Raw genomic sequence first — 13,525 nt, 5'->3', positions numbered from 1 at the left:
CACGAGCGAATGGCGGCACGCAGGAGGTGGGCCGCTCGCGGAAGGCCGCGCGGTTTTCTTTGTTGCTATTGGCTGCGGCGGGGGTGCGGCGCTCGTGGCGCTGGCCAATGGGGCGGCGCTGGAGGGGGAGGGCGGGCCGTGCTGCTGCGAAGAGGCCGCGGGGGCGGGGGCAGAACCGGGAGGTGCGTCCGCCATCTTGGGGGCGGGGCGGGCCGGGTGTCCCTGTTGTGGGGGCGGGGCGGTGCCGTAACCCCTTGGTGGCCGTGGCGAGGCGGGCTGGGCGCTGTGGGACCGTCGCTATCTTGGCACAGAGTCGCCCGGCCGGGGAGGGTGAGGGGGAAAGGGCTGGGTGAGGCAGCTGCTCTGCTTGAGTGAGCGTTGGGCTGCAGGGATGGCCCCGGCCGCTTATTTTGGGCCTGGCAGGCGCTGGGGGACGTGGTGTCTCTCAGCGTGTGGTGTGGGCTTGGTGTGGGGTGACAGCACCTGCTGAACCCCCCTCCCCACGCCTGTGGGGTTTCCCACAGCTGCGGGGAGTCGGGGCAGTCGCTGGACCCCTGTGGCAAGTTTGTCTTGGCCGGAGGGGTCCCGGCAGCTGGCTGAGCTCGGTGGGGCTGCAGGCACACAGGTGGGGAGCAGGGGAGAATAAAAAGTTACTGAGGGGTGTTTGGGCTTTTGATTCCAGTCCACAAAATTAAAATATTTGGTAAATTAATGAGTTGCTGAACTTCACTGCTGGCTCCCACCATTTACCTTTGCTGGTTTTAGCTGTACCCTGGGAGGTGCTAAACTGTTACTGCTTTTTTGATTCACAGTGTGAAAATAAGTTTATATTGTCCTTAAAATTTTCAGCAGCATTACTTTAAAAGTGTTTGTGTTGTGGCTATGTAAAGGGATTTTTCAGAAGCAAAAATTAACCCAGTCTTAAAAGGTGGGGAGAGTGGTTTGTCATCACTTTTTTGTCGCTCTTTTTACCACCACATTAAACTGTAGAGATAAACATAATATGCTCAAATAACTGTCAAAGCATTTTCAATCTTGTGGATATTTAGTATTTATAATATCAAAGTATTTAGTTGGGGGGCGGGGAATAGAAATTTAATCTGTCTGTGGGGGAATGCTATGTTTACATGACTGGGAGCTCTGGTCAGACTCAGGATCCTCGAGAAGATTTTGACGTCCAGCATCTGCTTTGTACTTTTATAAAACCTAAATGTTTACATAGGCATGCCTACATCTGTGCCTGAGTTTGAAGTTCACTGATTAGCTCGTAAGTGCTACCTAACTACAGAGAGAAATGAAACAACTAACAGTAACATTGTTGCGAACAGGGTGGCTCAGCATTACTAGTGTGCTGACAAATCCTGCAATAAAAATAGTAATTTATGTTTGAAAAAGAGAGATTTCTCTCCTGTAATTGTTTTTTTTTTAAATTAAGTACAAGCTTTTCTTGCTCTTGGAATATACTGCATTATGAGGTGATGATTGCAGATTAAGTAATTTCATTTTACTGAATTATTAATGTATGTGCACATGCAAGTGAATACTGAGTGTTATGAAACACCTGTGGCTTTACAAATTGTATATGAGGAATATATCAAATACAGAGAAGATGGCGCCAAGCATCATAATGATCTCTATTAATTAGAAGTTATTTTAAAAGATTATTTCCTCATACTTTTCCTTCCTTAAATGACTCCTAAATGGCCACCTGTGTTTGCCTGCATGCTTTGAAACTATATGGTAAGCATTAATCAGCAATATGGAGATGATATAGCAATCTCATGATGAGTGTTGTGCAGTAATTGTGTTTATGGTTGGATAACAGGATTGTATATGCCTGTCTGCCTCCTATGGTTAGGGTGATGGTTTGATTGAGTTTTTGTGATGATAAAGTTGCTGTATGCTTCATGGTCATGAGCAGCAAATGAGCTCGAGCCTTTTTCCAGCAATAATTCATTGAAATGTAAGTACTAGGAATCTCACCATGATGCCGGTTTTACTTGGAAGCAGTCAATGGCATTATCCTGCAGCCCCTTTGCTCTGAGCAAACTGCTGGAGCTTATTCCATCTGCCATAGCAGGGTCTTTCGCCTGGCACTTGTCAGTGAGCACGCACCACTGCGGTCCGTGGTGGTCACTCACGGTGAGGCCCAGCTCCAGAAAAGAGAGCAGGGAAGTGCCGAGGCTGTCTGTGGAGGCTAACTCAAGGAAGCTACTAAAATGAAATTTAGGACCAATTGAAATCAGACCTTTGCATTCACGCGTATATAAATGTGCTTTATGTCAGTGTGCTTGGAAATGCAGTTTTCTGTATTTTAGCAAGTGAATGCAGAGGACACGTAGTGAAGAGGTACAGTGGTGTAATCTCTGTTATTCTTTATGAAGTGTTAGCAGCACTCAGAAGCTTTTGTCAGCAGCTGGGAGCGATGGAAGAAGCTGGAAGCACGTGACTGCATGCCTCTCAGATGAAAGAGAAATTAGTAATACATTTTGCTTGTTATTTGAAGCAAAAGGAATGAGAAGTAAGTCTTTCTTAAAACAAAATTAATGACTATAAGAAGGCAGTTTGGAAACAGCCAAGTTTCCTTGGTTTTGCTTTTATCTAGAACTGTAAGATAGGCTTTCTGCAACATAGCAGCAAATTCTGCCAGTGAGACAGTGATCTCAGTTCTTCCCAAACTTGTTAGGTGGCAGAAGCTCACAAGCGATGCTGAGCTGACATCCCAGTAACCTGCCTGCAGTACTCCTCTAGCAGCCGTACAAGCTTCTTGGGGTTCTGCAGTCTAGACCTGGACTGACCAACTGCACCTAGAGGTGAGGACAGCTGGTTCCACATGCTTACATATTTGCTAGCGCCTTTGTTAGGGTGACAGTGAAAGGGCTGACTGTCCTGGTGAATGGTGCTGTTGACTGAGTTGCTGAATTATGCTTTTGTGTTATATAGTTCTGGCTGTATTTAGAGACTTCAGGTGAGTGTTTGCATAGACGGACAGACCACAAATGGCTCCTTTGAGTGGGAGGAGATGGAAGCTGGTCCAAAAGGAACTCTCTCATCCAGTTCTCTTCTCCAGGGATGTTTTTATCATCTTGAATGTGGTGGGGATTTGGATGTTTTCTCATATGGCCGGATAGGCTTGGGTGAGGTACAGAGATGCCAGTCAGACTCCAGAAAATAGCAAAGCAGTCAAAGCCATAGACTTTGGAAAGCAATGGGCATCCGGAAAATGTTTCATAATTCTCATTTAGCTTTTTGTCCTTTTCTGACTGGATTGGCTCTTTGTTTTATTGACTCTTCTTAAAGTATCTTCATGTCAATTGAGTACTTTTACCAGCACCTTCTCTGTTACATCCTCCCTGTTATCCTTCTTGGTGATTTAACTTGCTCCCTTATAGGTAAGTGTCCACACCTTATTCTTTCAAAATGCAACTTCACCATAATGTTCTCTTTTATTACATTGATTAGTTTAAGTGTGGTTTATATGTAGTCTCTTGTTTTTCACACATCTAATCTATCTTGAGTAAGACAACTGATCAGAGAACAGGCAATTTTATACAGATCATAGATCATTCCTTCTTTACAAAATGTACTCAGTGGAGTGTCTTTTGGTTTATCTTAGTTTTGCTGTAACACATCATTATTTATGAAGACACAGACTAATGTTCCCTGTAGGTACGTTGCTGACAAATTGGACTTATCACAGACTATTTACAGGCCCTCAGTATGTTTTGTTACTATGTTTTGTAATTTTGTTGCTATTGTAGATATGTTAGATTTTAATTAGGGTATTTGGATATTAATTTTCCCAGCTATTAAATCAACGAAAGGGGAGATTTAGGATCTCTGAGAAGTCTGTAGAATGGTTCTGTTCTACCTGTGATGTAAGCACATTTGCATTCCTGGCAACTAAAAGTCAAACAAATTATTTGAGAAGTGGAGCTTCCAAAATCATAGGCTGCTATGGTCCTAAGAATCTTAAAACACAGGCAGAGACTGGCTATGAAATGGAAAGGAAAAATTTGTGTCACTATTTAAACAATAGACTTCTTTCATGTGGAGGACCTAGATGTCTGTTAATTACCAACTGGCTTGAGGGTTTTGGAGTCTGGCCCAATATGCTGAAACTCTTAACCATCCATTAGCTGGCATATCCTTCAAGGTCTGCCTTTGGAGACTGGTAATGTAATGGATTTCATCTTTGGAGACTGTTTATGTATCAGAAACGTTTTTAGTTTTAGCTATATTTCTGTCCTACAGTTTAAGTATTCATTGCCAACAGATTCCAGACAGTTGCATGAACACAGAAAGCAAGGACTGGTTTAAACATTAGATAATGTCGGACCAAGTTGGGCAGCATGAATTGTCTTCACTGTGCCGCAGCCCCACCACAATATACTGATCAAGACCTAAAACTCTGTCCTCTAATTTTGGGTGACTCAGATGAATTAACAAGATCTGAAAGCCTGTGATTACAGTTCCACTTGAAAGGGCCTGAGATCTCTGGAAACCAGGCAGTAGAAATATATAATGAAAGGAACCCAAAAATAAAAGGATACCTAAAAACTTTTTTATCTTCATTTCTCCATGTGAACATAACTATATATTTATCTGAAATAAATTTTCACTGGTATTTTCTGAAGTAAAGCTAGTGGTTGTAAAGTATTCTGACCCTTTTGATGGGCTCTGTTTGTGGGTTTGCACACAGATTAAAATATGTGCACAAAGTTTTTTCATTAAATGAAGATGTAGTAGACAAAAATTTCTAAGCAGTCTTTCAGATTTAATGGATTTGTGGTGTTCTTAAGAGATGTTCTGTGAGGTGCTTCACAACTTTTTTGATTTGCCTTTTATTTTCTAAATCAAAGTGTAGAGGAAGGTGTCCTCTACAGGTGATGCCAGCTGATGTAAGGTTGGTCAGTTAGTGCTGGTCTTGGTAGCAGCTGTACAAAGGCAAGGGAGTGAGTGCCTGGCATACAATTGGACCTGACCGGAAAAAGAAAAAAAAAAAAAAAGCCATCAAAAGAAGGCATGTGGCAAAAACTTAAAGTCATTATTGTGTGTAAATGGAATAACCACTTTCAAGTAAAACTGAAGCCTGTAAGGTTTCAAATATACTAAAAGGAGTTTGACTACAACCATAGAAAACAGGGTAAATACATGTCGTGGTGTAGAGGCTCAACAATTGGGCTATTAAAAAAAATATTTTGGACTAAGTAGTCCTTAGTTGCAGCCTCCTGTGGAAAACTTAATTCAGCTGAAGAAAACCCTATTTTTTTAGTTGATTGTTTTTCCTGATCCAGTTCACTGTGCTGCATCAGCAGTTGGTTTGGCCTAACTTTGCAGAGGCGTGGAAACTGGCAGTAAGGTGTGGAGAATAGGAGGAGCAAGGATGGGAAGCAGTATTGTCCTATTAATATTTATTGTCTTTGGTTTTATTAATAAGCATTATGAAGGGTTAGGGAAGGCACAGTCCCCTGAAAATTTTAAATTGGCATTGGCAAAGAAAGAAACAGTTCTGTTCTCCCTGTGCTTCTCAGCCTTCCCCTGTCCATTTGTGTCATTGCTCAGGGAACTGGTTGGGGTTTAAAACATTACTTATTTGGCTCAGCTAATTTTATCTGAGTAACTTTCCCCACCTAATTTGCTGTGCAGCTACTTGGTATTTCAGCTTCTCTTAGGGAATTGGAGTTGGACTTGGGGGCAAAATGAGCATCTGGAGATAGATGAGTTGCTTTCTAATTTTATTGTCTGTGTTATTTATCCCAGTTTAAAGTATCTCTTCAACTACTTCTTTAGAATGAGCAAAAGGGTGTATAGGCAGAACACTTACTCTATCGGGGTTATTGTGGACAGTCTTCATCACACAGCAGAGCTGTCCTAAGCCTGGAGCCCTCTATGTTCTCAGTTGTGCTAGACCAAAAGCCCCTTCAGCTTTTTACAGACAGTGAAGATGAATGGATTTCTTTTGGGGGTGACTGAATTTAACTTTTTAATTATTTTTTTCTGTAAAATTCCTGAATGACTGGGACCAGAGAAGCTATGTTGAAAATGTGTGAGATGTCCTTTCAGTAGCACTGAATAAGTGAACTGTGGGCCCAAAACTTTGCAACCCTTTTTCATAAGAAATGTTACTTCAGTGACTCTAATGTATCAGTTTGGCACTGCTTTTGCAGAAGTGGATACATATGCTATTTGTTACAAAGTAATACCAGAATCAATTTAGATTGCATGCAGACTGACATTAAAAAAAAAAAAAAAAGCTGTACTAAGATTGAGCGCTGCTAGACAAATAGATTTCATGTGTATCTGCCAAAAAAAAAAAATGTCCACCAAGTACTGCTGGTTAGCTTAGTTGAGTGTGCAGATATGGTTTCTGTCAACTTTATGATGAACCAGTTATGTGAGTTGTGGTTTGATAGCATAAATTTTAAGTGAAGGATTATTTTAAAGATTAATTGATTTTGTTAACAAATTCATATCAAGGTGCTACAACCCTTGCATTAGCAGATCAAGATGTGTGGTTACAGCCTGGGTATTGGAATGAAAAGGAAGGGACAGGATTTATTTTTTTTTTTTAACTGTGTTTGCCACCACACATTGTAGAAGTATTTTAAAACTGCATCCTCCCTCCTCCAAAAAAGTGTTCATGGGTGGATGGATTTTTTTTTTATTTTCTTTTGTTCTTTCAGTATTGTAGCCTGCATTGTCCATGTTAGAAATTACTGATAAAGGTGGTTCCAAAAATTTCACACAAGTTACACTTACTAAGTCCTCCCACAGTTTCTCTCACTTCTCCAAAAGCTGCATTTTTACGAGAGGTAAAAGGGGTTTGGTTTTTTTCAGCTGTTAAATTTTCAGGGTGCCCGGCAGGCTGATCTGTCTCCCTCTGCAGTTGTGCCATTCCTAGAACTGATGCAAGGAGATGATGGCAGTAAGGGCTGGACTTCCCTTTTCGGCAACAAAGTAATCTTAGAGCAACTTAATCAATTGTGAAACAACATCTTTAAATTATTTTACAGCATGAGTTTAAAAAAAAATTCTGCTATCTCAGTAATATTTGTGCCTTGTGTTTTCTGTTGCAAGAGACAATAATTAAGATGGAAGAAAGTACTGCTGCATAACTAGACTTTGAAATGTGGGGACAGCTGAGTGACAGCTGTTGGATGGGGTGATCTTTGTTAAAGAACCTATGTCAATCTACTACAAAGGTACTTGTACAAATTTATATATACAAATTTATTGCAGCAAAGAATACAGTGCATTTGCTCTTAAGTGTGCAAAGGAAGTTGTATGGGGCTTTTTAAGGTAAGGGCGCTGAAGATCACTTCTTCAGTGATAGGATTCAGAATAGGAAGAGATCAAAATTATGTGGAAGGAGAGTTCACTTCCAGCAGCTGTAGTGATCTGAGCAACATGTAACATTCAGCTTTTTGTTACACCTTTTTCATACGTCAGCAGAGAGGCACGGCTGTATCAGCTTTCCCTCCTCAAGTGTACTTTTTAATTGTGTACTCTCACTTTCCGCAGTTCATTGGCAGTCAGGCAGCTGTCTTTCACTTCTGCAAATAAACAAAGGACTACCAATTCACAGTGATCATTCACTACCTGTTGTTTTTGGATACAAGAGAAGCTGTCTGCAATATATGATTAATTTGTTGTTAGAAATAAGGCACCAAATTGAACTTTATAGGGTGAGGACAGGATTGCGGGATGGTTGTAGTCCTCTGTTAAGGCAAATATCCCATAATGCCTTCCTGGGAAAAGTCTGTGGTTTTGGGGTGTTTTTTTATACCACTTTCGTTTGGTTTGTTTTTGTTCTGTTGTTGTTTAAGCAAATGGGCTAAGAAGGATTGAACCTTCTAAACGCAAGCTTACTACATAGAAGTTGTGTTGCCCTTTGGTCCTACTCCTCATCTGCAGGCCATTAATAGGTCTTGTCATTTACATTACAACCTGTGTTTAGGTCTGTAACTGCCTGTGACATCTGTACTTCTCTATTGCAAGCATCGCACGCAGCCTTGGGCAAAATACAAAAGTAAAAGACAAAGTACTTGTGGTCAAAGGCAGTTTGAATGAAGACAGGTTTGAATAAACTCTGAGATCAAATTGGCTTGGTAGTCTTTAAGTTGTGTCTTGTCTGGAAAAGGTTTTTCCCTTTAAAAAAACAACGTTAATGTAAGGAGATACATGCCCCTGCAATTAATCTGTGTTCCACCCTTTTTTCAGGGATGGAAGATGTTGCCGGAGGGTTTCCTGAGATATCTTCACGCTATTCTAGTTTCTTGGGCAGCAGTTAAATGCTGAGAAAACATGCACAGAGATGTTACCCATTGTTTTTCCTCTCTCACTGAGCTCTCTCCACCCTGTAAACTGAGTATCTCCTTGTTCATGGTTCATAAGGTCTTATCACAGTTCCTAAGGTCATGGGAGAAGATGGTTGCAAAACTACACAACATTCCTGTCGTTGAGGATAAAAAACATGAGGGACTAAGCAAATCTTCTGATGTGACGTGCAGTTACATCACTAATATACTTCTAACATTGTTTACAAGAGTGTCTTTCAAAGCTGGGGGTGGGGGGGCGGGGAAATGCAAGAACATGTGGCTATCCAGAATGTGCAGACCTGAATATGAAAAAATAGATTAAGCAAAGGAAGAGTCCCATCTTGATTCAGAAGTGGTTCAAGGGCAGCAGCCAATATATAGGAATAAGTATAAGTAATTTTTTATAAAGATGATTAAAGAAAAATCCCCATATTTTCTTTAGGATCTAATAAGGAGACATTCTAAAAATATCAGGAACAAAAAGAACAGTGACATATGTCTGATGGCTGCACTAAAGTTGTCAACAACTATGCTGAAAATACAGAACTGTTATGTATATCTGTAGTGAGAACGAAGCTGAGTATTACAAATAATCATATAACTATAAATAAATCCATCATGTTACAGCAGTAAATAAAGACTGAAAGATCACTTTGAAAATCTGTGTTACAAATTTATGGAGACTGAGGATTTTTTTTTTTTAAATGGCTAACGTAAAACTCAAGAATTTTAAGGATTTTCATGTAGCAAATGCTATTCAAGATGATTAATAAAAAGGGTATTATAAAATGTCTAGGATATTAGTTGGATTAAGGGTTTGATCTAGACTGTCTAAGAAACTGACTCCTGAAAATGTTACACTCCATGAAGAATCATTGAATTAAGATATAATTTTGTGATGTTCAGTCCTTGGATGTTTGTTTGCAAAAAACCCCAAACCCCAAATGAACACACAGTTGGAAGAAAGTGCTAAATGCTTCCTGACAGTTTTATCTAGGCCATGCAGAGTAGAAAAATGACAAATGATGGCATAGCCTCATGTATTTGGTTGAATTAAAGAAGACATTAATTGACTCTTTTGAGAGATGGACTCAAAGCTTTGGGAAGTTAATCACCATGAAAAAAGGCTGGGTGCACGTTAAGGATGAGGAACAGTATCTGGAAAAACAGTACTGCAAGGTATTGAGGCTCACGGGCAACTGACAGTGGATAAGACACTCCCTGTAGGTAAGTGGCAGCTAAGAGATGATAATAGTTGAATACACTGAATGCAGAATGGGAGATTTCCTTTCCAGTATTATTGACCTCACTTCCGGTATATAATCAGGTTTGATGGATTCAATTCAAGACATATTTTTAAATCAAAGTCAAGACTAGTTGTAAGTGTTGGAAAAACTTACCTTACACTTAATGTAGATAGTAATGAAGAAGTAAACTCTGAGTTTGCTGAAGTGATTTGATCATGTACCTATGCATGAGCAAAATGGAGAGCCTTCAAAGAGCATACATTTGCAAATACAGGAGTCAGCAACAGGAAGCAGAAAGTAAAAAAGAATATGAACTTGCATAAAAGGAAAAAATATTTAAAGTGGAAGCCAGCTAACTATTGCACTAATTTATTGATCGACTTCATAGATTCTCCAACACTTGAAATTAATGTCAAGATCCAAGATCTTTTAAGAAGCTGCTTTTGTTCAAGAAACTGTTGAGCTACATCAGACAATAATTCATGCTTTGTGAGAATCAGAATGGATCTTTGCAATTTTGAAATTAATTTGTTGATAGTAGCAATATTCATTCCTTGTTTTGAGAAGAGAAAAAATTCTGTTTCAAACTTTTCTTTCCAAATAAGGTATTTTACAAATCTATAGAAAGTGTATAGAACCTGTCTTCAATTTTGAAAGAAAAGCCAGTTTTGTGTAAATTATCACAGATTCTTATTACTTGTTAATTTTAAATTTCCTGACCATGCCATCTATATTTATTTAAAATGGAAAAACGTAAAAATAGGTGGTGTGGTTGTTGGGTCGAACAACGAGGTATTAAATAGCTTAGTTTTACATCCTTAGTTACTTGGCTGATATGCAACTGTTTGGATACAGGTCTTTGTGTGCTGCAATCTTTCAATGGAAGGTCTTATGCTTGTGAAAGTAATTTCATCCCATGATGACAGCTAGTAAAGGCTGTTTTGCTGTGGTCATGGGAAGTTGAACTGGTATGACTCTCGCTAGGTGACCTTCTCACGGGATTCTGCCTGGTCTCAGAAAACAAGCCATTTCTTTTCACTGGTACTGAGGTGGAAACTCCAAAATTGGCAATAATGCCAGACATGATTTTATGTCCTTATGAGTGCTGCTGTTTTGATAGATATGGTTTCGGGACTCTTCTTTCTCAGTTCCACTATCAGGCCTACAGTTCGGACTCCTTGGATTTGGGAATTTCTTCTTGATTTAGTAGATATGAAATTTTGTCTCCTTGTGATGTTAGGCTTGGACCTGATATTGAGAAATGTCATATGGGAGAGAGAACGGAGGTCTTGAATGCGTATATGATATTAGAAAATGCGTTCTGCAGTTGTTCAGACTCAGATAGCTTCTGACTATGATATAAATATTATTTTTTTGCAAAGATACTGATAACTTCTCGTGTCTGGGAGACTCCTTTTTTGTTTGTGAGGGGGTACACCTTTGAGTGGTAATCATGGCTTTTTTTTTTTTTTTTTTCCCATAGTGGACAGTAGCAGTCTTTTACCCTTCAGAAGTATAAATTTTGATGGAGATAAAGTTATTTTGGCTGCTCAGTCTTGAGAGTCAGAAGCAATCTGGAGCAATTTGTTGTATCTAAGTATTGCAGATATGATTTCAAAGTCAGCCAAGAAGAGAAATAGTTGCTTTTTTAGGATCTTTAAAGCAAAGGGGCATGAAGCCATTTGTAGCTATTTAGCATGGTGATTTTGGATGACACTTCAGGAAATCTCAAAGGTGCAAATTGCCAGAAGCAGGAGAAGAGTAGAGTGGTCCTTCTTCTGGTATATATTTCTTTTTCTACTTTGCACTTGGTGTCAGCTGCTCTTGGAGATGGAATTTGATAGAGCTTTGTCTGATCCAGAATGATGGTTCCTATCTACGGACATTCTTTAACAGTATATTTTAGAGTGCACATCTTTGGGTGTTTACTGGCACCTCAGTTTCCTCATACTAAAATGGGTGTTCCAGTGAGTGCTTAACTTGTGTTTCAAATTAAGCTTATTTTGTTTGTTTGCAAGTCATCTTGAGAGCATCTAATGAAAAATGCTTTAGACTTCTATAGTAGTGGTCAATGGAGGAAAAGTCTTAGTCACAAATTGCCTTCCACCTTGTCAGAAACAGAGCCACACTTTATGTATAAAGAAATTGTTATCAAAAGGCAGTTGATATGCCTAGTATTTTCATTGCACATCACCATTAGTGAGAGGAATCTGCACTAATACAGCTTTCAGCTTCAAGCATTATTAGGAAGCTTAAAGTTCTGGTTAGGGATGCTCTGTTGTCTTTCACTGCAAAGGAAGTTGTAAGGAACATATACAGGGGTTTTTCTGCATACTTGAGCAATGTTGGAAGGGGATGTCTTAACATGCAGTACCCCATGCTGTCTTACTAACATGTGCCTAACATTAAGAAAACTGCTTGCTGAAGTTACGTGGAAACCAACAAACTAAATTCAGCATTTGCAAGAAGACTAAACAGTACTAATATTGTTTGAATATTTTAGAAATGGAAGATGGCAGATAAATGCTCTTATACACATGAAAGAATTTTGCAATCTATGAAGAAAAGTGCTGGCAGTGATGCAAGGACTATCTTCCAGCATACTAGACAGTGAGGGCTTATTTGGTCGCGTATAATTTTTGTTTGTTGCTACTGTAAATAACTTTTTTTGAGTGTGCTGTGATACAAAGTGTAAGAATGGACCTCTCATGGTACACGTGTGATGAGAGGTTAAATTTTAGATCTTCAGCAAAGCTCTTTTTGTCGTTCCTTCTGAAATAAGATTTCCTTTTGACATTTTTAATTCTGTGAATGGACCTTCAAACAAACATGGCCACTGAAGTGATTGACTATACAGAGCTGGAATAGAAGCAGTTTGGAGAGGTGAAGGCTTTAATTATATAAAAAGTACCTGCTGAGCTCTTCAGGGAGTTACTGATTTTGGAGTACTAGTTTCTGTTTGCATACGTCCACAGATAAAAAGCATGATAGCATGATATTGTCATGAGTTCAGTGTTCCTCCACTCCTAAAAAGTGGGAGTGCAGGTGTGGTTCTTAATTGTGTTTTATGTTGGGACACAGCAGATAAGAGATGCAATTAACATTTTATAAGTGACTCTTCAGAGCAGGCATAAAATTTTAATCTGTTTTATTTTTCAGCTGTTGGGCTTTAGTAACCTCCTGCTTAGACGTAGTTCCTGTTTGGGGGTGGGAATGTGCAAGGAAGGGGATTCATTTTAGCTGACTTTCTCTAAGGATGGAGCTAATGGATGCCTTTGAAATGAGAAAAAATTTAAATACACTGAACAGTACATAAAGGATTTAATACATAAAGGTTTCTGGTAGAACAGCCAGTGTCAGTGTGTGACTGCTGGAGTGATGTACATGTGAATATGTTTGGTAAAAACTCCCGAGCAGTGTATAAGAGTTAGTGCAGCTCTTTAAAACAAAAAAATAAAAAAAAAAATCATAGACTGGTTTGGGATGGAAGGGACCTTAAAGATCACCTAGTTCCAACCCCCCTGCCATGGGCAGGGACACCTTCCACTAGTCCAGGTTGCTCAAAGCCCCGTCCAACCTGGCCTTGAACACTTCCAGGGAGGGGGCAGCCACAGCTTCTCTGGGCAACCTGTGCCAGTGTCTCACCACCCTCACAGTAAAGAACTTGTTCCTAATATCTAATCTAAATCTACCCTCTTCCAGTTTAAAACCATTACCCCTCGTCCTCGTCCTAGCACTACACTCCCTGGTAAAGAGTCCCTCCCCATCTTTCCTGTAGGGCCACTTTAGGTACTAGAAGGCTGCTAAAAGGTCTCCCCAGAGCCTTCTCTTCTCCAGGCTGAACAACGCCAACTCTCTCAGCCTGTCCTCATAAGGGAGGTTCTCCAGCCCCCTGATCATCTTTGTGGCCTTCTTCTGGACTCGCTCGAGCAGGTCCATGTCCTTCTTATGCTGGGG

The 13,525-nt window shown here is 39.9% G+C and overlaps 1 protein-coding gene across 4 annotated transcripts in view; it reads left to right on the top strand.

Moving 5' to 3' along the window:
- The first annotated feature begins 9 nt into the window (after window positions 1-9).
- The window catches only part of CAB39L (calcium binding protein 39 like), a 67,401-nt gene continuing 53,885 nt past the window's right edge, over window positions 10-13,525 (top strand). Inside the window, exons 1-2 of one of the 4 annotated variants that reach the window (XM_074815712.1) lie at window positions 2,391-2,521; window positions 2,687-2,813. The gene's annotated coding sequence lies outside the window, so the exon portion shown is untranslated. Of the gene's footprint in view, window positions 27-378; window positions 626-2,390; window positions 2,522-2,686; window positions 2,814-2,900; window positions 2,969-13,525 lie in introns of those variants that run through there. The other 3 variants (XM_074815711.1, XM_074815714.1, XM_074815710.1) reach the window with 3 other exon arrangements.

Source organism: Strix aluco, chromosome 2 (assembly GCF_031877795.1).
Source record: "Strix aluco isolate bStrAlu1 chromosome 2, bStrAlu1.hap1, whole genome shotgun sequence".
Taxonomy (NCBI): domain Eukaryota; kingdom Metazoa; phylum Chordata; class Aves; order Strigiformes; family Strigidae; genus Strix; species Strix aluco.
This window is presented reverse-complemented; position numbering and strand designations above follow the sequence as displayed.